Consider the following 25020-nt stretch of genomic DNA (forward strand, 5'->3'; position numbering starts at 1 on the left):
ATTTTTGTATTTTTAGTAGAGACGGGGTTTTGCCATGTTGGTCAGGTTGGCCTCGAACTCCTGACCTCAGGTGATCCACTCGCCTTGGCCTCCCAAAATGCTGAGATTACAGGCACTGTGCCACTGAGCCACTGCACCCGGCCTTGTTGCTTTCTTAAGCAGAAGATTTGGAACACAATTTACTCTTGCTAGGTATACTTAAGTTCTGTTCATTTCCTACACATTGTGTTTGATTTTATAATAATTTTCTGTGCAAATTTTTTTTAAGTTTTTCTTTACAAATTCTATATATTCTAATTAAATTGAAATAAAAATTTCCTGTTAACAACAACAGCACAAAATTCTACCAACACAGAGACAATTAGAACCTTCATACGCACACACATATACCCCGAGAGGCTGAAAGAAAATGTTGATAGATTTGACTACATACAAATGAATAGTTTCTCCATGTCAAAATTCACATAAACAAAATGCAAAGCAAATAGTGAACTGACAAAATATTTGCACCAACATGAGAAAACATAGTATAAAACATGGTTAATATCTTAAATACATAATTAATTCTTGCTTTTCTATTTTTATTTATTTACTTTTGAAACAGAGTCTCACTCTTTTGCCAGGCTGGAGTACAGTGGTGCGATCTTGGCTCACTGCAACCTCCGCCTCCCGAGTTCAAGCGATTCTCCTGCCTCAGCCTCCCAAGGAGCTGGGACTAGAGGCACACACCACCACACCCAGCTAATTTTTGTATTTTTAGTAGATACCGGGTTTCACCATGTTGGCCAGGATGATCTCCATCTCTTGATCTTGTGATCTGCCCACCTCAGCCTCCCAAAGTGACTTCTTGCTTTCTAATCTTGTCTCTCTAGCCAGATGTTGAGCTCCTTGAAGGCAAAGGGTTGGCTTCAGTTTTTTTGGTTTTTTTTTTTTTTTTGAGACGGAGTCTCGCTCTGTGGCCCAGGCTGGGGTGCAGTGGCACTATCTCGGCTCACTGCAAGCTCTGCCTCCCGAGTTCACGCCATTCTCCTGCCTCAGCCTCCGAAGTAGCTGGGACTACAGGCGCCCGCCACCTTGCCCGGCTAATTTTTTGTATTTTTTTTAGTAGAGACGGGGTTTCACCGTGTTAGCCAGGATGGTCTCGATCTCGTGATCAGCCTGTCTCGGCCTCCCAAAGTGCTGGGATTACAGGCTTGAGCCACCGCCCCCGGCCTGGCTTCAGTTTTATAGTGGCTCCTATTTAGCACTACCCCATCCATTCCTTCCAAATTGAACTGGATTGAGTTGAAGCTCTGCCTCGCAGTGTTTCATGCAAAATTGATCTTCAATCAACATTTTTGAATGAATATGTAGAGAACAAAAAGTCACTTTTTTCTCTATGAAGTTCTGTTATTATACATCAGATATCTGTAAATAGTAGAGCTATCTGTCTCTACTGACCTCTACATCAAGCCATCAGCTATTGTATCTCCTGGTGTCAGGAGGTCTCTCCTTCTTCTTGTGTGTGGTTTCTATCTCTTGGCCACAGGGAATCAGAACAATTATTATGTTCCAGGCATTTTTCTTGATGATGGGGATACCAGAAATAACCACCACCCTCCGGTCCTTAAATAGCCCTCCATCGTGAGAAGGAAGATGATTGACTTTGATAAGCACTCCACCGGAGAGAGATACAGTGTGAGACGCACAAGTCAGAAGCCTTGATGGATGAACTGGGGAGAGGGTAGAGCTTCATACCTTCCACCAAACGCCTCAGTTAAAAACCGAGGTTGTGGGGGGATGGTGGTAAGATGTTTGTATATTCAAAGATGGAGCCGTAAAAGCTCAAAGTGATCTGTGTAATAGAAAAATGGAAAAGAAAATGTATTTATCACCCACAATATCCCCTAGCATGGTGCCAGACACTTCACATGGGTTATCCAGTGATCCCTCCAACGGTTCCTTTGGCAGAATAGGAAACTAAGAATTTTAGGTGATCAATATCCTGTAGCCAGTAAAAGGTGGACTTAGGATTCAAATTCAGGTCTGTCTGTCCCCAAAGCCGTGTATGCCATTGTGCTTCGGGGAATCTTTAGAAGCCTTTTCTCACTCAACTCAAATTGTTCTGAAAGGTTGTGGATATAAGGACCATCAAAGTTCATTCTAATGTTTTTTGTTCCAGTAGAGGGGCTTGATGTGGGGAAGATGGAACGCTGGTTGGGCAGTACATTTGTATTTGTAACCATGACCCTCTTTGCAGCTTCACATTCAGACATACTTCTCTTACTATAGAGAGAAGACCTGAGTCTCAGGTTGCCTGCTTGGGGCAGGCTGACGTTGGTGTTGGAAGCTTTTTTCCTGTAAGTGCTTCAGGGAACCCAATATTTAATGACGCCTCTCACTTGAAGATGCGGCTAATCTATTATCACTCAACATGACGTTGGGTCTCTTTGTTTGTTTTATGGAAATTGGCTGCACCAGTTTCTGCCCAATGTTCAGTGTTGCCCAGCTGTCCTGGAGGAATTGAGGCAAAAAAAAAAAAAAAAGCCAATAAAATAGAGTGTTTCTCTACACATGGCAGCATTTGAGGAGATGCAGAAAGTCTTCCCAGGTATTCCTTCCCTCCTCTGGCCCAATACAATGTCTGTGGTTCCACTGTGAATGACAGAGTACTTTCAGAACTGGAAGAGCCTGTGGAGACCATCATCTGACAGCGATAGATGAGTTAACTGAGACCCGGTGGAGGGAAAGGTCTTTCTAAGACCATGCAGAGAAGTATGAGTGACTGCTTCAGTCTTTCAGCCCAGTGCTGGGCACCTACAAGCCACTCACTAAATATTTGTGTATTTATTTGTTAAGCCTTAGAGACAGCACTTTTCAAAAGAATAGAATTGGGCTGGATGCGGTGGCTCACACCTGTAATCTGAGCACTTTGGGAGGCCGAGGTGGGCGGATCACAAGGTCAAGAGATCGAGACCATCCTGGCCAACTTAGTGAAACCCCGTCTCTACTGAAAATACAAAAAGTTATTTGGGCGTGGTGGCACTTGCCTGTAATCCCAGCTACTTGGGAGGCTGAGGCATGAGAATCACTTGAACCAGGGAGTCGGAGGTTGCAGTGAGCCGAGATCATTGCACCACTGCACTCAAGCCTGGCAACAAAGTGAAATGTCTCCAAAAAACAAAGCAAAACAAAAACAAACAAAAAAAAAGGGATAGAACTATTAGTGGGAAAGGAAGAATTTCTAGTAGCGGGCCCAGTTTATAAAAGGTTTTAGATGCAAAAAAAAAAATTGAGGATATGGTTCAGGACAGGGAATGCTAAGTAAGCACGGGGTACTCTAAGAGGATTAATGAGATACGAGGCCAAAAAGATAGATTAGAACCACATGGTAGACAGCCCTGAGTACCAGTGTAAGGCCTTGCACTGCTGCCTCTGTCCTGTCATCTGATGGCCCCAGGCCATCCACCCAGGGTGGCATGTATGGCTTGGCTTCTCTTGAAATCTACCACCTTCTTTTTATACTACAATGTTTATTAATCTATTCTGTTAGCAAAGTTAGCAAATGCTTCCTACTCGTCTACAGCATGTCAGGCGCTGGGCTAGGTTCTAGAAGCCTGTAAAAAATGTGGCAAATAAGGCTCTTGACTTCACAAAACTTACATTTCCATGGGATATAGCACAATAAACACAAATAAATCAACAGCAGCATAAACCAATTGTGCCACACACTCAGAAGAAATGAAGCACAACATTGTGACTGTAACCAAGTTGCAGGAAGTACATTAAATGTGATGGCCAAAGAAGGCTTCTCTGAGGAGGTGACATTTGAGCTGAGACCCCCCCCCACCAGCCCACGCACCAAAAAAAAAAAACTGAGATGGAGCTGGCCACACAGAGGGATGGGAGAAGCTGGGCTCAGCCAAACAAAACTGCAAGTATAAGTCTCCGTAGATAAAAGAATAAGATACAAAATTCAAAAATGACCAGGCTAAACTCAGTCATGGATAAAAAGAAATGAGAAGGTCTCAGGATGAAGTCTTTGTCATTGGACAAATTAAAAACAGGACAGATCTGAACTATGATTAAAGAACAAAGGTCACCGGTTGCAGTGGCTCATACCTGTAATCCCAGCACTTTGGGAGGCAGAGGCGGGCAGATCATGAGGTCAAGAGATCGAGACCATCCTGGCTAACATGGTGAAATCCCGTCTCCACTAAAACTACAAAAATTAGCCAGGTGTGGTGGCAGGTGCCTGTAATCCCAGCTACTTGGGAGGCTAAGGCAGGAGAACTGCTTGAACCCGGGAGGCGGAGCTTGCAGTGAGCTGAGGTTGCGCCACTGCACTCCAGCCTGGGCAACAGAGCGAGACTGTGTCTCAAAAAACAAAAAACAGAAGTCTCTCAATATCTAGGTTGAGCTCAGTGGTTCTCAAACTTGAATGAGCACAAGAATCATCCAGGAAGTCTGTTAAAAATGCACATTATTGGGCCTCATCCCAAGAAATGAAGAGCATTTTTAGACAAATACCTCAGTTGGTTTTGAGGCGTCATCCTGAGGACACATTTGGAGAACCACTGAACTAAAAAGCAGGAAGGACAGCAGTGGGCACAGGAGGGGTGGGCTGGGACGCAGTGCCGGGGAGGAGAGTGAATCAGAGGGAGGAAGTAAGGACGCGCCATCAGCAATCTGCTTCTACCTTGCCGTGACTGGCTTGTATCTGGCTTCTTTGTGCCCAGATTGGCAAGCTGAGTCATAATGACATTAGTGAATGCTAAAGAACTCGGTTCTGGGAAACCTGGAATACCTGAGGACGTCAGGATGGAGAATTGTTAAGCGATGGAGGGAAATTATTGCTAATGGGAGCCCAGTAATAGTCATCACACCCACAATTCCCCCCATCACATCCTCTCTGAGATTCAGGTTAGAAGACAACTCCTGCTTTGCTAGGAGGATGAGGAGTTAAACATAATGCATTTTCAACAGGCTTCAGGTCCCACTGGGCCAGCAGGATGTCATTGTTGGTCTGGCGTGGGCTGCTGAGGAGTACTTCGAAACAGAGTAAAGGCAGTGGCAAAACAATTGGCCATGTCATTCCAAACCCATCCGAGCAAATTACACAGAAGGCAAGCAAGCGTCATTATGATTTATATAAATATATGTTGCAGATTTCATTAAGATTAAGCCAGCTTTGCAGTTATCACTTGCTGGGTTGTTTGCTTGGTCCTTAATCTTTATTTGCAACTGCCGATTAGCCTCATAAAGAACTCCCGTGGCCAGGAGCAAGCCTGAGCCTCACTTTGCTTTCTTCTCTTTAGGATTTCAGTCAAGGAGATGCCTACCTGGGGACAGAATCTGGAAAAGATCTCAAAATAGATCTTCTCAAGGCACCCGGAGGCAAACGAGGCATAGACACACTGGGATAAAAGCTGTCTTCAAGTCAAAGCCCTCCCTAGGGCTCCAGGCAGAGCAAAGGACCAGATCTCCCCCTCTGCACTCCCCACCTACAGGTGAGCACTCAGGCAGGGGACACTCAAAGCAGATGAATGAGGTAATAGTGGCTGTCAGCTTTTTCATGTCAATGAAATGAATGATTGTCATTTGAGCAATCATTCAACAATTCATTTAAATTCATTTATTAAGCTACAGTGTGCAGGCAATCAGATGCTCAGTATACAGATGAAAAAAATAAGAATACCACAATTCCTTGCTCTAAAGGAATTAACTCTGCTTTAGAGATAGGCACAAAAACATGATCTCAGGTTGGGAGAAGAAGGGTGAAGAAATCATAATAGTATAGCACATAGCTGAAGGATTTGGGGTTTTATTAAGCAGGCTGGAATTTTTCAAGTCTTCTAGAAACACCATCTTTTGTTTGTCCAAATAAGATCTTATGCAAAGACTCACACAACTGCTGGAGTGATCTTTCTAAAATGTCAGTCTGACCACATCACTCCTGGGCTTAGAGCAAAGATCTGCAAACTTTCTATAAAGGGCCAGTTGATATATATGTTAGATTTTACAGACCAGACACCTCTGTCACAACTACACAACTCTGCCCTTGTAGTGCTAATGAGGCCAGACACAGTAAGTAAATGAACGGTTGTGGCTGTGTTCCAATAAAATTGTGTTTGTGGAAACAGGCAGCTGGTAAGATTTGGACCATGGGCTATAGTTTACCCCTGACTTAGAGTCACTCAGAGGTTCACATTCCCTTAGCATGGAACCCCGCACTTTTCACAATAGGAACTCCAGCACCCAGTTGACCACTCTGTCCCTCCCCGTCCCCTCTCTCTGCATCCTCTGATCCAGCCACATAGAACTTTTCTCTGTAACCTGAAAACACCATGGTCCCTCACAACATGATGTCTTCATGCATGCTGTTCACACTCGCTGAATTGTCTCTACTTTGTCAATAAAATTCCTATTTGTTCATGTTCTAGCGCATATGTCCCCCATCTTATTATTTTTGCAGCATTTGACTACTTGGAAAAACTGATTATTTTCATGTCCATCTATCCCAGCAGAGTCTGAGTTTCTCAAAAGCAGGGTCCATGTACTTATTCCTTCCTGGATCCAAGCTGCCAGCACTAAGAAATGTTTAATGGATGAAATGCACTACAATAAACGGAGGCCACTAGACTAGAGAAAAACATACTGTATCCCTGTCCTGTTCAATCAGAAGTGTCAAGGTCTCTTTCCAAACTTCTGAGCCTAAAAAATTGTCTCTAGAGAGCCTCCCTCTTTCCAGATTTGTCTTCCTTTCGTTTCTCCTTCCAATTCTACTTTCATTTTTTTCTTTCTCTACTAAACTCTAACCCCTCACACAGTGAGTACAGAATAGTGAAGGACCATTCCAGTGCTTTTATCTAGTAACTAAAAATTTTGCCTAAAGTAACTTACTCAACACACATTTTTGAGTACCTTCCATATATTTAGGATACACCTGTAAACAAGGTAGCTGTACCCTAACCTCTCAAGAAGCCCCAAGTTTACAGGTAGAGAAAGGAAATGAACAAGTGGTTAGACCACAGATTGGTAAATGTTACCGTAGAAAGCAGAGGTAGTGGCAGCAGGTGATTCAAGCCCAAACCTGGGATGGCAGGAGGTGGGAAGTCACATAATTCTTCCTTTGATTAAGTGATATCTGAGGCAAGGCATGGAGTCATCATACTAAGTAGGAGTTAGCTAGGTAAGTGGGGCAAAGAACATACCAGGAGGAGGGACAGGAAAAGTAAAGTCCTGAGAGTAAGAAAGAGGCATGAACTCAGGGAACAGAGAGTAATTTAGCCTCAGGCAAAGTTGTACTGTGCTCAAAGTTTGCAGCAAGTTTCATGGGAGCAGACATCACTATCCCAGGGGTGGAACCTAGCAAGTGGGACCCCCAGCAGAAGTCTCAGGAAGAAGCAATAGTTGGAGTCACTCAAGTAGAAGCAGTATACTTCCAGCCAGCTTAGAGGAGGGCAGAGCTGAGCTACAACTCAGCTCCTAAACCAAGAGTCGGCAGTTTATGCATTCCAAAACTATGAGTAAGCCACTGTGATGCAGAGGGAGATACAGTGATTGGACAGACAGACATAAGCAAGCAGGTTTCCAGAAGCCCATCAATGAGTCTGAGGACTGGGGGGCAGGAGTAGCTGGAACCAGAGGCGCCCTGAGGACTGGGGGGCAGGAGTAGCTGGGACCAGAGGAGCCCTGAGGACTGGGGGGAAGGAGTAGCTGGGACCAGAGGTGCCCTGAGGACTGGGGGGAAGGAGTAGCTGGGACCAGAGGAGCCCTGAGGACTGGGGGGAAGGAGTAGCTGGGACCAGAGGCACCCTGAGGACTGGGGGGAAGGAGTAGCTGGGACCAGAGGTGCCCTGAGGACTGGGGGGAAGGAGTAGCTGGGACCAGAGGTGCCCTGAGGAAAGGAGTAGCTGGGACCAGAGGCGCCCTGAGGACTGGGGGGAAGGAGTAGCTGGGACCAGAGGAGCCCTGAGGACTTGGGGGCAGGAGTAGCTGGGACCAGAGGAGCCCTGAGGACTGGGGGGAAGGAGTAGCTGAGACCAGAGGTGCCCTGAGGACTTGGGGGAAGGAGTAGCTGGAACCAGAGGTGCCCTGAGGACTGGGGGGCAGGAGTAGCTGGGACCAGAGGCGCCCGCCACCACCCCTGGCTAATTTTTTGTATTTTAGTAGAGATGGTGTTTCACTGTATTAGCTGGGATGGTCTCAGCCTCCTGACCTCGTGATCCGCCCACCTCAGCCTCCCAAAGTGCTGGGATTACAGACGTGAGCCACTGCGCTTGGCCAGGATAAAGTTTTATACCAGCAGAGGCACTGAAAGGTCTTTCAGAAACTAAGACAGAAGGAGAAAAGACAGACAGGGAGACCTCAACTCTAGGAATCAGGAGAGAGAGCTCTACTCCCAGGCACTGCTCACAGGTCCACTGGGGCTCATCACTATTCCATTCTGCCTGACTTAGATACCACCGGCTCCTGAAGACAGTATTGAAGAGCATCATGGCTGATGTTATCTGGGTCTAGAGTCAAATATCCCTGAGAGTATAACAGCTTGCTTGGCCTGGTTGAGGAACCCCAAGCCCCCCAAACTTTCTAGAAACTGGCCATCATTAAGATTGATTTTGCCAGTAACATACCTTCCCTCCCTTTCGTCACAGGGCCACCATTTCATCCTTTGAAATGAAAAAAAACCCACCACAGTCATGTCCTTTTCACTGAGATTCATTTTAACTTCCTTCTATAACCTTCCATAATCTCTTCATGAACACCTTGCAGAGTCTCGTTCTAAGCCTTTGGGGCTCTGGGGTTAGAGGTTAACTCTTAATTGAACCTCCTCTTACCAAGAACAAACAACACAGACTGTCTACCAGGCAGGATTTACATACCCAGCCTTCCACCATCTCTCCTTCTCCTCCATTCAAGACAGAGGGGCCTGCAGAAGCCTTGATCTCCGAGTGGTCTGTGGCCGTGAGGTGGAGAGATACAACTGCTTTGTCGAGGACCCAGGGGAAGACTGAACTGTGTCTGCCTGAGTCTTATCAAAGGAAAAATGGTAACAGCACTTTTTTTTTTTTTTTAATGAGTAATATAGGGGAAATATAGGAGAAAAAACTTGTAAGTAAGAATTTGAAATTAAGTTTGCCAAATATGCTGAGAGTTGATCCTTGGAGAAACTTTATCTTTACTGCATAGTCAAATACATCGACTTTGGGGGCACCTGGCAATTACTGCGTGGCATAGATTCAATTTGTTCTTGTGTAGACAATATTATCTGGCACAGGAAACAGGAAACCTTCACACATATTTTCGTAAACACAATCCCAGATCGTGAAGAAGGGCTTCTGAGGGCTCCTCATTGACACAGCTGGCATCCCTTTTTGCTTTGCAGCCAGTGAAGAGGCAAGGCCCATTCAAATCTCCCAGGTGTCGAGGCTCGTTGGGCAGCCTGGGAAGGGCTGAAACAGAGACAGCAGACATCCTCTGATGTCTGAGGACGATTAAAAGCAAAAGAGGAGATCTCTGGTAGTCTATTCTTTTTTTCTCTGATAGATTGGTGATTCTCAAAATTTGGTGGTGAGGGGGGACAATTTTGGGGAACACCTGAAATGTACTTGTATGGTTTATCCATAAAGACCGTAAAGCCACTCTTATTTTTCCTAAAAAAAAATTCTTGTTATTTCAGGGAGTAATTTTACTGCCTTGCATGTATAAAGACATACCTTGTCACGCATCCAAAGCTATGATAATTCCATTTGGAAGAATAAGGTGGCATAATCACGGTGCCTTTGCCAATTTCAGGTGAATGTCAAATACTAGTATTGGAGAATATGTGGATCTTCAGCCCTGTTGAGAGAAAAAGGTGGGCAGAGTACAGGGGAGGGGGGGGGCACTACTGGTCCTTTTACTATCTTAGTTCACTATACCTTTGTCAGGTGCCAAGTACTGAGTGTTGGCATAATGAAGGCAACTTGATTTGCCAAGTTGTGCCTTCAATAGACTCTTCATTCCAGATGACTATAGGACTCATTTAAGTACTGCTTTACCAATGGGTGCTCTAGGCTACTAGTTTTCTATTCTCTAATAGTAACCAGGCCTTCACTGAGTTTGACTCAGTCAGATTACATAACCTGTACCCGATTTTTATCCTAGAGAGTCTAATGCCTATAACCAGTTCTGGTACTAAATATTGTACCCATTAAGGTTTAGTTATAGGTAATAGGACTATTCCTTTAACAAGTTTTGAGAATTAACACGGGGAATTATTGGAGGAGCTTGAGGAGCAGGCTGCAGAATTAACCTCCAAGAATGATTTCTAGAATAGCACTGCGGGATTGGCTACCAGAGGAAGGACCTTCTACCATAAGAAGGATGCTGGAGGTTAGGAAGGACTACAGAGACTCTTGTTTCCAGGGTCATGTTGAGGCTGCATGGTCATTACCAGCAACAGAATATCGCTTAGGTTAAAACCTTCCCTGCCACTTGGGGAGGCCAAGGTGGGTAGATCACAAGGTCAGGAGATTGAGACCATCCTGGCTAACACAGTGAAACCGCATCTCTACTAAAAATACAAAAAACTAGCCGGGCGTGGTGGCACACACCTGTAGTCCCAGCTACTTGCGAGACTGAGGCAGGAGAATCACTTAAATCCAGAAGGCAGAGGTTGCAGTGAGCCAAGATCGCACCATTGCACTCCAGCCTGGGTGACAGAGCGAGACTCCATCTCAAAAAAAAAAAAAAAAAAAAAACCCTTCCCTGTGAAACTTAGGCCTGCTTGAAATATTGCTAAGTGTGTCTGATTATAAAATCAAGATCCTATCCAAAACTTTAGCTGCAGAGGAGTCTAGAAAATACTGTTTTCAGTTTTCCAATGTCTTCAGCACAAAAGAAAGAATACTTAAAGGAGGTTGCCAGCAGATGTGGAGGGAGCTAGGCTACTGTATTCACTCCTCCACCACCATGAGTTCCATCCAAGTTCTCAAATTATGAATTAATCAACCAAGTATTTGTTGCAGTGCTACGGCACACAGAGTACCTTGGCGGGTACAGGGTTGTATGAGGTGTGTCTACAGTATGATGTTCGTTGATTTCACAAACTAAGCCAAATTAATGGGCTGGAATGGATATCTCCTTTCAAAGGGGAACCCTTACATAGAACCGTCTGGCCTCAGACCTTTTCTGGACTCCCTGTTTGGAGGGCTTAATGAGCATACACACATATGTACCTTCAAAATCAGGTTCATTGTTTTAAAACCATACTTGTCAGAATACTATCTCATGTGGACAATGTGCCAGGCCCCTGTGGTATGTTGTTTACATGCATTACATTACTTCAATTGCATGACAAATTTCACTGTGAAGTCGGTGCTATTCTCATTTCTCTTTTAATGAAAGAAATAAAAGCTCAGAAAAGTTAAGTGACTTTTGCAAAGTCTCACGTGTTCTAAGTGTCCAGCAGGAGGAGGGAACTGAAGGCTCTGTGGCTTCAAAGGCCATTCTCTTCCTGTAACATTAACATTCCTTTCCTTAACTAAGAGAATGGAGTTTTCCTTCCAGCCTGAGAGCCTCCCGTATCTCTTGGGTTTGGATCTCAGTGACGTTCTACTGTTTCCATGAAGGGCAGCCTCTCAGTGCAAAAAGGTGTCTCTGAGTTGGTTACTGTTCCTGAATAAATTCAAGTGAATATATGCTTAGATCTGCAGCCAGTCTATGGAGAGAGAGCAGGAGTGTTATGAATCATGGATTTATTACTTTAATATTCCCAAAGCTTCGCCAAGTGGCTATCTGAGAACAGGATAGTCATCAACTAAATATAACAAGAATAGGATGTATAATCAATAATCATCTAGACGTATAAGGTGAAGTGTGTTTACTTAGATTTACACATGCCACTTCGTTATTATATCTAGGTAATATTTGGCTTCCATTCTCATGTGATATATAATTAATTCCTTCCTTCAATTTCTTTCTGATACAATGTAATATTGAGGTTGAATATGTGAGCTCAGTTTAGTTTTGATCCCTGGCTCAGTCACTAACTAAAAATGGAACTTGAGCTAATTATTTAATTTCTTCTTAAGTCTCATTTTTCCTCTAAGTAAAATAATGATAATAATGGTACCTACCTCACAAGGTTATTCATAGAGTTGTTGAATGGATTAAATCTGATCATTTGAAAAAGACATTAACATACGCTTTGGTACATAGTAAACACTAAATAAATGTGAGATATCAGTTTTGTTTTGTTTTGAGACAGATTCTCACTCTGTCACATAGGTTGAAGTGCAGTGGTGTGATCTCAGCTCACTACAACCTCCGCCTCCTGGGTTCAAGTGATTCTCCTGCCTTAGCCTACAAAGTTGCTGGGATTACAGGCGCACACCACCACACACAGCTAATTTTTGTATTTTTAGTAGAGATAGGGTTTCACCATGTTGACCAGGCTGGTCTCGAACTCCTGACCTCAGGTGATCTGCCCGCCTTGGCCTCCCAAAGTGTTATGATTGCAGGCGTGAGCCACCATGCCCGGCCAGAATTTAATTTTTATTTATCATGTACAAAACTCTGCTCTAGGCACCCTAAAAATTCTTACTTTCACTAATTCAACAAACATTTACTGAATGCTGGAGATTATAAAGGATTCTGGTATGGTTTCAGCCCTCTAGGAACTCAATGTGTGGCAGAGGAAACAGATCAGTGAACAAATCAATGGAGTTAAAAGTCTATGGTATCTAGTTGTGGTACACACTGTCCAGGATAGAGTGCAAGTATGAGAGTGAGTGGTAGTTCTGCTTGGCTATTATCTCTGGGGAGACTTCAAAAAGATGATGTTTGAGATTAGTCTAGAAAGATGGTTCCAGAGGGTAGAAAGAAAGGGAATTCCATGCAGAAACAAACAAACAAACAAAAAAGCAAGAATGAAAGCAAGCTGACACAAAGGGAACCGTAGATACTGTGATGGGACAAAACTCAAACAAGGGGTGGGAGGCAGACGGATCTAGGGTCTGGGGGGGATATTGCCATAAGTAGTCATAAGCAATGTCAGCAAATGTTGCTCTAAACTATAAAAATCCCAGTGCTCCCCGTGGCCCAGTCCCTGCTCATTGTCAGGTGGGAATTAATGACAATCAAATCTTCCTTGGTCATCATACTTAAAAATGTCAGAGGGTAGAAATACAGTCAACACCAAGACCTCCTAATATCTAGGTTTGCATCTCTCTCCCCAAATCTTACACTCATAACAACTGTAGAACGTGTCTCCCATCTCTCCACTCCACAAGTCCCACGTGCAGTTTCTTCATTGCCATGCCCCTCTTTGGTCCATCCCAGCTACAGCCACCCCCTAAATGGCTGCTTTGCTCCCACCTGCTGGCCAGTCCAAGGGCAGCCAACAGGGAATTCTCAACCATGTTGTGCTACAAGACAGCATAGCCAGGGCGTTCATTTGCTGGTAGACCCCACATGGTTTTAAGGAAAAGGAGGCTATCTCTAGCTCAGTGACTCCTGGAAGGCCTCAGGCACCAGGTGATACCTGAGTTGGGACTATGCCATCTGAGAAGTCCCAGATGGAACTTAGGACAGATGGAAAGTAAAAAAGCCATGTTGAGGGAGAAAGAAAGGAGCCAATGGAGCCAACGCTGGTGTAGGATCTCTATGCATTGGGAACAGTTGTACTCACTTGGCCCTCTGCACACCGGGGATGCAGGTTTTCTGAGGCACCACAGCATTTGGGAAGTAGAGGAGACCTTAGATATTCTGTCTTCCAGTCCTTTGGCTTTAGAGATAAAATTTAGGACCAGAGAGAAAAAGAACACAGATTCTTGTTTAAAATTCCAACATTTACTTCACTTCTTCAACCAAAATTACAAATTAGATTCATCATCCCCAGGAAACTAGGATGTTACTTGTCGTGAGTATGAACATAGAGAGTCACAAAAGGTATGAAAGAGGTTGGTATGTATTTGTGTGTTCCTTTTAAAAAGGATGTACTCCTTGGGCTATGTCGTTCAGGATTCATTTTAGCAAGGATGGAAGTGGGAGAAAGGCAGTACGGGGTGAGCATTTTAAGGGGTGGTACTAACTTGAATTCCCCCTGAGCTCTGCCACTCACAAGTGGGGTATGATGTTGGTCAGTTCCTTAGTCTCCTTGAGCCTCAGTTTCCCTGTCTGTAAAATGAAGTGTGTGATTGCACCTTGCTCCCTGTGTTGTTGTCAGGATCAGTTGAGATAATGAAGAGAAAGCCCTTACCAAAGGCAGCAAGTCACTGCTAAATTGGTGGTAGCTAATATTATTAGTTCTGTTGAACAAACAAATTCTGCAGGCACCTTACAGCAGACATTCTAATATGTTCAGCATCCATTTCAATCGTATTTATTGTGTTTCCCTTGTCCTCTGGGCCATGGTCCATATTTACAGGCAAGGTGCTTTGTTGGCAGTATCAGCATTGATTGTGGGATGACCTAGGGGCCTTCAAACTGTCCCTTCTTCAAGATGGCCATGGCAGTCAGCCCTCAGGGGAACAGCAGGGCTCTGCCAATTGCACTTGGTGTGGAGCATGTGGTCAGCAGGGTGAGCACAGCCTCCATCCTGGCTGGGGAAGGTGAGCTGGCAGACGCTGATTCCAACACAGACGTTGCCCAGGAGAGTGGCAGTCACTGGTATCAGGATTTGCTGACTGTGTTACCTCCTGGCACAGCATTCACACACGGCCCTAGAATGACTCTTGCGTTGGAAAAGGATTCTTCCTGCCTCGTGTTTTGTGGCAATTTCCTTCTCGGGGACAAAGCCTGGCTCTGTTACAAGATTTGGTTTACAGAAAAAGGCCCTTGTACCATGCCCAGTTTTCCAGATGGGCTGCTCTTTAAACTAAAAAAAAAAAAAAAAAAAAAAATTGATTTGGCCAAGTTCACCTGGTGAACCCATAAGCACAGTAGGGCTAGTCCTCCCATTTGAATGCCACCTTTTTAAATTAAACTTTCTTTCTTAAAGGCAAGACACACTGATTATTTAGTTCGTTTCCTGCCAGAAAACTCACAAAACACATACACATCCTATAATATAGCACATTTATTATAACAGTTCTCCCTCCATATTTCAAGCACCACTGTATTTCACCATGGAAAGGATCTGGCCTTTGCTATCAAAAGTCTTGATTCTGAATTCTGGGTCTGCCACACCAGACCTTTGTGACTTTGGACAAGAGTTCCGTCCTTGAGGCTCAGTCACCTTGTGTGTAGTATGTGGATAAGACAACCTACCCTCTCCATCTTGCAAAGAATAAAGAAGATGAGTTATGTAAATTACCTAATATTGGGTGCCTGAAGCATGGTAAATGCTCATTAAATGTCCCTGCTATTGTTTCATGCAACTAGTTGTAGAACAAATAAAGTCACATCTCTCTAAATAGTGCAATTAATTTCTCAAGCTTTTCATATGACTAAATTACGAGGAAGCCCAGAAGTTCTTACTGAGGACCTCTCCATTGCTCCTGAATGGTCCGAGCATGCTTAATCAGCATGAAGGAGGCAGTCTGCCCTATTTAGCTTCACATCAGTCAGCAGGTGGGCCCCACTTTTTGCTGTTGCTTCATACATAGTTGACCTTGAAACCTAGGCCTGCATTGGCCATGGGGCCCATCTACTGCTGCAGAGATGCCAGTGCTGGTCCAGCAGTTTTTCCAGGATGTAAGGTGAATGGCAAGGCATTCTTCATCCCCATGGCAACGTACGTCTATAGTTCAGGATGCTACTGTGGGCCCATTTTCTAGGTACAGCAACACTTTAACTGCAGGTGTTAATACAGGTTTTTGTGTGGGTTGGAGTTGGTTAGTGTTAATTGAGCCAGGGAAAATACACACACACATACATACACACACACACACACACACACACACACACACAGACCCTTGTACCTAGAGGATAGGCCCACAATAGCATTCTGAACTACAGATGTGCATTCCACTGTGGATATATAAATATATCACACGTTGAAATACACACACATACATACACACCTATAGCAATCACTAGGCATGGGTGCATGGATTATCTCATTTAATTTTCACAACTGCTGTCTTAGTCTGCTAGGGCTGCCATAATAAAATATGAAAGAACGAGCGAGTGAAAGAGAGAGAGATCTTTCTCCAGTGCTCTCTTATGTGGACACCAGTCTCATCATGAAGGCCCAACCCCCATGACCTCATCTAATCCTAATTACCTTCCAAAAGCCTCATCTCCGAATACCATCACATTGTGGGTTAGGTAGAAATTTGGTGGAGACATAAATGTCCAGTTCATAATAGCCACCCTATGAGTTAGCTACTAGCATTTTTCTTATTTTATATATGAGGAAACAGGCATAAAGAGGTAAAGTAACTTACAGTCACTTGAACCGGTAAGAAGCTGATTTGGGCTATTTGTGTTATGAATAGAAACAGTCAGAATCTGTATTTCTAGTTCTTATTTATTTTATTAGTTTTTACTTGAACTTGGGTTTTTTAGATTACAACGTTTTGCTTGCTACTCTCGTGCTCAGCATGCATCTACCTGCATGGTTGAGTGAGGGGTGGGTAGTGTCCCTACCAGAATGTACCTCTCCATGATAATTCACACCAGGGTGTCAGATGACCATGTTGGTCTTCCCTCTTCCTGGTGAACCCCCAGAGGCAGTTTTGTCTTCCCTCCTGCCAACACACCTCAGCCAAGAGAGTTTTGTTTTATCAGAGAGGTTCTAATAACTCTGAAACTTTTTATTGTTGTTGAGACGGAGTTTCAATCTTGTCGCTCAGGCTGGAGTGCAATGGCATGATCTCGGCTCACTGCAACCTCTGCCTCCTGAGTTCAAGCGATTCTTCTGCCTCAGCCTCCTGAGTAGCTGGGATTACCGGCGCCTGCCACCAGGCCCAGCTAATTTTTTGTGTTTGTAGTAGAGACGGGATTTCACCATGCTGGCCAGGCTGGCCTCGAACCCCTGACCTCAGGTGATCTGCCTGCCTCGGCCTCCCAAACTGCCGGGATTACAGGCGTGAGCCACTACACCTGGCAACTCTGAAACTTAAAAAGCAGCAGGCTCTAAATAAGTCCTGGCCCCTTTGCAACTCTTAGGCTTCTCAGCCTCCACACAGGTGTGCTCTTTCGTCATCCAGTGGCCAGACTGTTTACTGCCACTCCTTGCTCCTTGTCCTTAAGCCTTATCCCTGACTAATGCTCAAACTCATTAGTGCCCAAGGCCAGAGCCGGGAGAGGATACTAGCATGAGGTTAAAGACTGCAAACACTTTACAGGGTGAAGTGTGCAGATTCTGATGCCAGATGGTCCATGTTCTAATCCTGGCACCACTTGTGCATCTTTCGGCAATTTACTGGACTTCCTGTGCCTCCATCCCTACGTCTGAAAACTGGAGATCCCAATAGTAACTCAAAAGGTTTTTGGGAGAGTTAAATGATATGATACACACAAAGCACTGAGAACAATGTTTGGCATACGTAAAGCACACCATAAATGTGACCTATTATAAATATGAATCTTAGATGTACCACTGCCTACCTACATGATGGAAGGCATTTCATTGAGCTTCTCCAGCTTTGGTTTATTCATATGTAAAATTCAACAGATGGAAATAAAAACCATATTAAGGCTCCAGGAGATCTGGTTCCAGTTCCAGTCTGTCTCTAGTCAGCTCTGGATATTGGCAAGTAATTCTGTCTTATTGTGCCTCAGTGTTTGCCTATAAAACAAGAGACCAGAATCAGATCATCTGTAATATCCTGTTAGCCTAAAGATATATGTTTCTATTATCTTAGTATGTTGCTGGGTGCAGGGTAAGTGTTCAATACCAATAATCCTGTAAATCCATAACATGTTTTTATTGTTCATATATAATTATGATTACTTCATGGGGTTGTATTGAACGGGAATACATAAAGTTTCATTTGTTATTTACAACAATCCTATGAGAGTAATATTGATGAGGGCAGCTGTATTAGTCTGTTCTCAAATTGCTATAAAGAAATATGTGAGCCAGGATAATTCATAAAGAAAAGATGATTAATTGGCTCATGGTTCTGCAGGCTGTACAGAAAGCATGATGCTGGCATCTGCTTGGCTGCCGGGGAGGCCTCAGGAAACTTACAATTGTGATGAAGGCAAACAGGGACCAGGCACTTTGCTTGGCCAGAGCAGGAGCAAGGGAGAGAACGGGGAGGTGCTACATACTTTAGAATGGCCAGATCTCAGGAGACCTCACTATTGCAAGGAAATTGCCAAGGGGAATGGTGCTAAGTTATTCGTGAGAAACTGCCCCCATGATCCAATCATTTCCCACCAGGCCCCACTACTAATATTGGGGATTACAATGTGATGTGAAATTTGGGTGGGGACACACATCCAAACTATATCAGTAGCTAACATGTTTTCGGGCTTACTGTATTTCGTATAAATTCCTCCCATGCTCTGCTTCATTCAGTCTCCACAATGGTGCTCTGAGTTAGGTATTATCTTTATTCCCATTGTTCAGATGAGAACATCGAGGCTTGGAGGTGTAAGTAACATGTTTTGTGTTACTTTGGTGGAGCTGGGGCTGAAGAACAGGCCATAAGAAGATGACTGCTCCATAGACAGGCAGTTATTAATCAACCCACCTGACAGGGAGAGACTCTGAGGCTCGGCCAGGAAATAATAGGTCCAAATTCACTTACAAGTGAGCAACAAGGTCAAAACCAGAATCCAGACTTTCTCTTCCCTCATCTGGAGTGTGCTCCACTGTGCAGCGTCTCAAGCCCTCTTGCTTGTGGAATAAATGGATACAAATGAATGCTGATTTGTATTCATTTCCAGCTAACTGGCAGATTTACACTAACCAGCAGATTTACACTTTCTCCGCAGCACACCTTCAACAAACACATCCTCATGCATACTCCTTTCAGTCTTTGGGGATCTGTCTTTTCTCTCCGACTCACTCCCTGGCCCTGGCAAACTAAAGCCATAGCCCTGTCTGTGAGCATGTCAGTACCAGACTCCAACAAAGGCTACGGTCAGCACTGAGAAACAGGGGCAGATCCTCCTGCTTTACCTGGTAGTGAAATCAAAGATGGAGGCCCCCAGGTGCAGATGACAGACGCTCCCGAGACAAAATGAGCTACTAGAATTCCCAGAGCTGGCAGCAGATGTGAGAGGTTTTGGAAGAAATTACCCAGGCTAATTAAATGTGAAATAGTACATAAAGGGAGCAAGAAAGTCCTGCGTTCCCTCTCTTTAATGTGCCTGCATTCATGCGGCATCTGTCATTTTGGTACCAAGTCTCAGAAAACAGCCTCAAAGGAGAAATCCAGGTAAGAATTTCCACTCTGCTTGAAATAGAGAACAGAGATCTTACTGGAAAAATTAATGAGTTCATTAATGAAAGATAAGTAATAGTGCAGAAGGGCCAAATACAAGGCTTAGCCCAAGGAATGAGTTTGATGAATGTTTGTTGAATGAATTCATCTATTCCTTTAGTCACTTAGGTCCTACGTAGCTGCCATAATGCCAGGTGAAGTGATAGAATTTACAGTGAAACTAGTCTGAATCCTCACCTCCAGACTGCTGCTCACTAGTTCTGTCAATCTAGAAGGGTTGCTATCTACTCTAACCCTGTTTCTTACATATACATTTATTTATAGAATTTTCTTGAAAATTAAGTGAACCCGAATAAAATAATTCAATGATTACCACATTTATTGTGACTGATCTAAGCATTTGATGATACGAAGGCCACTCAGAGAGTTTCTCTGAGTTGCACCATTCATGCTTCTCCTTCAACAAGCCTGTTTTGTTGGAGGAGTTGATCTGATCTTCCCTTCAGACTGAAAGGGGCACATGAGGCAGCTTAGAAAAGCAAAGTTCAACCTGAACACAGGAAGGCATTATTTAAGCCTGAATAACTCTGCTCTGGGGAGCTGCACTAAGGTTAAAATAATTTTGCATATGGATATAGTTGTTCGTTGACACCAGAGGGTAAAGTCACATCTCTCTGGCTGGGATTGGGTCTCCTTGAAAGTAGGGGACAATCAAACTGCCAATCTGACAAGAAGAGGCAGATCCTGAAGTGGAAAAAGGGGACTTAGAAGATGGGCCTTCATCCGGGTAGGAAGAGAAATTCTCCCCTTTGAACCACCGGACATGTAGGGTCTCATGGCTGGGGGTGGCTACATGTTCAAGGATACTCTCTATGTAGAAAGGGTGTGCACAGTCCTTTGACCTCTGGAGGTCACCTGGGAGGTAGGCAGAGGCCCCATGGGACAGACTTCATAAGTGAACCTGGGCCTGTAGAGTCACATCTCAGAGGTTTAAGGTCCTGCTAGTGTGATTTATGTAGCATTAATGTAAATGTGATGATAATATGTCTCCTCAGCTAAGAAATCCAAAAAAGCTACCCCACAGAGGTTACATTTATTTTATTTTATTTTTCATGGGAATTGAGAACTGTGTAACAGACACAATTTCTGTAATCACATTGGCTTCAAGAAACCTCAGAGGAGACTTTGTGATCAACTCAAATATTCACTGAACAATGTTGACTGAGTGCCTACCCTGGGCCAGTTTTTCAATGTCTGTTTCCTGGCTTTACTGATTTTTTTCCTTTTTTAAAAAAAAAAAATTGTTTTTAATTTATGCCATTTTGTCTTTTTTATGTTCTCTTTTAAAAGCCTGAAATTCTTTCTGAAAGAAGGCAGGTTATAATTAAACTCTGATACAACTGCTGAAGGAAACCGACCCATCTTCAGATGCATTAATCATCATTTCTTACATTCATATAATTTTACAATTTACAAGGAATGTTGCTTCCATTATTTCATCTGATTTGCATGTCAATGTTTTGAAGTAAACGGAGATTATTATTCCCATTTTATCAAGAAGAAAGCTGAGTTTCAGTGTGGGTAAAAGATTTGCTTGAAGTAGGTGGATCGTGGACTTGAATCCATTACAATTACATTTACTCCAGTTTTCTTTGCATTCTAGCAAGTTAGATCATATATTATGGAACATAATATTCTCATTGTACTCAGAGGAGGCCAGGCCATGTTTGGAATATGATGTGCAATTGTGCAAGTCTTGTCGTATTTGCAGAAGAGAATGGCCGTGATGAAGAGTCCAGATGCCGTGTCATATGGAGAATTACCAAAGAGCTAGGAATAATAGCCTGATCCACCTCAGATCGTCAGCTGTCCTAAGTATTGTAGCATGTAGGCAGGCACCTATCCTTAACATTTTGTGTGAAACAAATTGAGCCACTGGATGGATGGAAGATGAATCCTATGAGGTTGTGCTTACCCCCTGGTTGCTTCTCCAACAACCATTCTGCCTGCAAGGGTAAGGATAATTCAACAAACAGGGTTAAGCAATAGAATATTATTATCTCACATAGCTGGAATTAGTGAGCTCTGGTTGGGAGGGATCCAAACATGGACCTCTTAGAAGCTCAGTGATACCTTTGTTAACTGAGTCCTTTCCATTTCCATTCTGTGGTCAGTAACAACAGCTTCATTCTAAGGCTGACACCATTATAATCACAAAAAAAAACTCTTCTGGTGGCAACCCGGACTGTACACTTTCCCATTTATCTCTGTGAAGAAGAGAGGAAAACCTCTTCCCCAGACACAGAATATAATCTTTCCTCTTTGTTTTATTGGTTCAACTTAGGCTGTAGCCTAACCCCAGACCAATCACGGTCACCAGAGGAGTTCCATGCACTGATTAGATGAGGCTAATCAGGAATTAAGCATGGAATCTACCCAGTGATAAAGTGGCTGCTTCTGAGTCACATGGACTACATGGCAAGTGAGTAGACACATGAATAAAATTTTATTGCTGTTGGAAAGCCAGAATTCAGAAGGATTACAGGGTAGCCAAGAACAGTGGTCCCCAACCTTTTTGGCACCAGGGACCAGTTTTGTGGAAGACAATATTTCCATGGATAGGGTGGGGGTTGGGAGCGGGGATGATTTCGGGATGAAACTGTTCTACCTCAGATCGTCAGGCATTAGTTAGATTCTCATACGGACCGTGCAACCTCTCATGTGCAGTTCACAAGAGAGTTTGCACTCCTATGAGAATCTAGTGGCACTGCTGATCTGACAGGAGGCGGAGCTCAGGCAGTAATGCCCACCCACCCGCCGCTCACCTCCTGCTGTGCAGCCTGGTTCCTAACAGGGCATAGACCCGTACCAGTCTGTGGCCTGGGGGTTGGGGACCCCTGGCCAAGAGTGTTCGTTACACCCCCTTCCACCCAAACACTTCCACATCACTACATTCTCCTTCTGCATTGTAACATAATGGCCTTGGAATCCTTGACTTAGGCTAAGTCAGTCGCTGCGTTTCATCATTCTGGCCCCATGAATTATGAGGTCTTAATCCTCTCTAATTAGAGTAAGCCTCACCACTTATTCCAGTTTGATTACCTGGAACAAAAGCTCTTAATCTCTTACTCAAGATAATGATAAACTTCCAGACCCTACAACTGCTCTTGACATGTTTTCCTATTACAAAAAGAAAGTAGTCTAACGAGAGTGCTGACACATGGAAGATGTCAGGGCATAAAGGATTGCCAAGAAATGGAGTCGGAGCCTTGAGGACACTATGAACCTCTGGCTCAAATTGTACCTGAAATTCGCCTTAACATTGAACCACTCAAGTACTGACTTGAGCAATTCTCATTGTGTTTACAGCCATCTTCAGATGTGCTTTCTGTTTTTTGCAACATGAAGAATACTGATACAGAATAATACAGTTCAATCAGATGAATATGTTTCTAATAATCAGAACTTCCCCTAAAATAAAACAGGCCTCCTGTTCCCCTTTGTCTTCCGTGACTGGAGGTGTTTAGGTAGAGGCTGGCTGGCCATCTGTCCAGGATGCCATACAAAGGATTTCCGCATTGGTGGGAAGCTGAATAAACTACCTTCTAAGAACCCCTACAATTCTGATACACTAATACCTCTATAAGGCCAAGATGAAAGTGGAAATGGAGCCAAAACATGTATAGAAGAATCTAAATAAAAGTTACTTGGATGAAAAATGAGAATTTTCCCTCTGAAGTCGAACTAGAGAGAAGGCGTGTTTTGTTCATTTGTTCTTTGATTCATTCATTTATTCAACAGCTGTGCGTTAATCTCCAAATATATGCTAGGCACTAAAGATACAGGGAAAAACAAAATCAAGATCCTGATTTCGTGGAGCTTTCATTCTAGTGGTATGTTATAGTGGCATGCTAAAAGATACAGACTTTGGATTCAGAAATGTCTGAATGCCAGTCATTACCTCTGTAAGCCATGTAGCTTTGGGTTGGCCTCTCCGATCTTCAATTTCTTCATTGTTTATATGGGAGCTACTGCACCTACCTCATATGGTAATGTGAAGGTTAAATGAGAAAATATATATATGTAAAGTACTTCAAAAAGACCAGGAACAAAACAGTTAAGGAATAAATAGTATTTTCATCCATGACTATGGCACTAACAGATACGGATTAAAGGAAATATTCCCCCATTTCATCTTCTGCATGATCCCCACTAGGTGCAGACATAGTAAAAATCAGATGATCATGCAGAAGTCTAGAAGAACTTGATTTGAAATGAATCAGAGAAATATAATTTGAGAGTGGTGAAAAATGTCTCAGTTCGTGTGTTCATTCATTCAACAAGAGTATTTCATCTCCAATGAGTTAGAGACTATTTCAGGTGCTTGGGACCCAATGGCGATCAAAACAGAAAGCATTTATATTCTACTAAGAACAGAAATACACTAAATACAATATAGAGGGATTGTTATAATGTTACATGGCATTGAATGCCAAATCAATGATACTAGTTACTGGTGCTAAGGAAATGGAGAGGAGATAGATGGACCCAAGGGTTTAGGTAGCTAGAGAAGTTTTGAGTGGGAACATCAGGATGTTGGAAGTACTAGAGCACAAGCATCAAGCCTTGTGGTGCTGCTTAGTAAAGGGGAGACTGTGGTAATGATGTGTGTAGTGTAGCATCTGTATTTGGAAAATCTGCAAAGGGATTGCAGGCCAGGAGAGTGTTGATGAACCAATGCATAAACATATGAGGAATGGGATCATTTTTTATTTTAATAAAAGATTCAGCAAAGTTCATATCCTATCCTGGTTTCACTACTTAATAGGTTACTTTGAGCAATTTGTAACCTAGGTCATAGAGGTGAGGTGAGGATTCATTGAGAGAATGCCTATAATGACTCGGTATATAGTAATCTTGCAATAAATGCTTCATTTTTATTACATTATTATTAAAACTGTGCTATTAAGACACACTACCAAGTGTATTCATTTTCTATTGCTTCTGTAACAAATTACCAAAAATTTAGCAGCTTAAAGCAACATGTATTTATTAACTCAGTTCTTTAGGTCATTACTAAGGATATCACAAGACTAAAATCACGGTATCAGCTGGACTGAGCTTGTTGTTGTTGTTGTTGTTGTTGTTGTTGTTGTTGTTGTTGTTTTTGAGACAGAGTCTCACTCTGTTGACCAAGCTGGAGGGCAGTGGCATGATCTCGGCTCACTGCAACCTCCACCTCCTGGGTTCAGGCAGTTCTCTGACTCAGCCTCCCAAGTAGCTGGGATTACAGGTGTGCGTCATCATGCCTGGCTAATTTTTATATTTTTAGTAGAGATGGGGTTTCACCATCTTGGCCAGCTGGTCTTGAACTCCTGACCTCGTGATCCGCCCACCTCGGCCTCCCAAAGTACTGGGATTACAGGTGTGAGCCACCTCGCCCAGCGTGGGCTGAGCTTTTATCTGGAGGCTCTGGAGAAGAATCCTCTCCCAAGCTCGTTCAAGTTGTTGAAAGAATTCACTTCCTTATGATGGTGGAACTGAGGTCCCCATTTCTTTGCTGCCAGGGACCACTCTGTTCCTAGAGGCTGCTCACATTCTTTCTCACATAGCCCCTTCTTCAAACCAGCAACATTGCCTCAAGTCCTTTGATAATGTTTGGCTGTGTCCCCACCTAAATCTCATCTCAAATTGTTATCCAAATTATAAT

Source organism: Macaca nemestrina, chromosome 15 (assembly GCF_043159975.1).
Source record: "Macaca nemestrina isolate mMacNem1 chromosome 15, mMacNem.hap1, whole genome shotgun sequence".
Taxonomy (NCBI): Eukaryota; Metazoa; Chordata; class Mammalia; order Primates; family Cercopithecidae; genus Macaca; species Macaca nemestrina.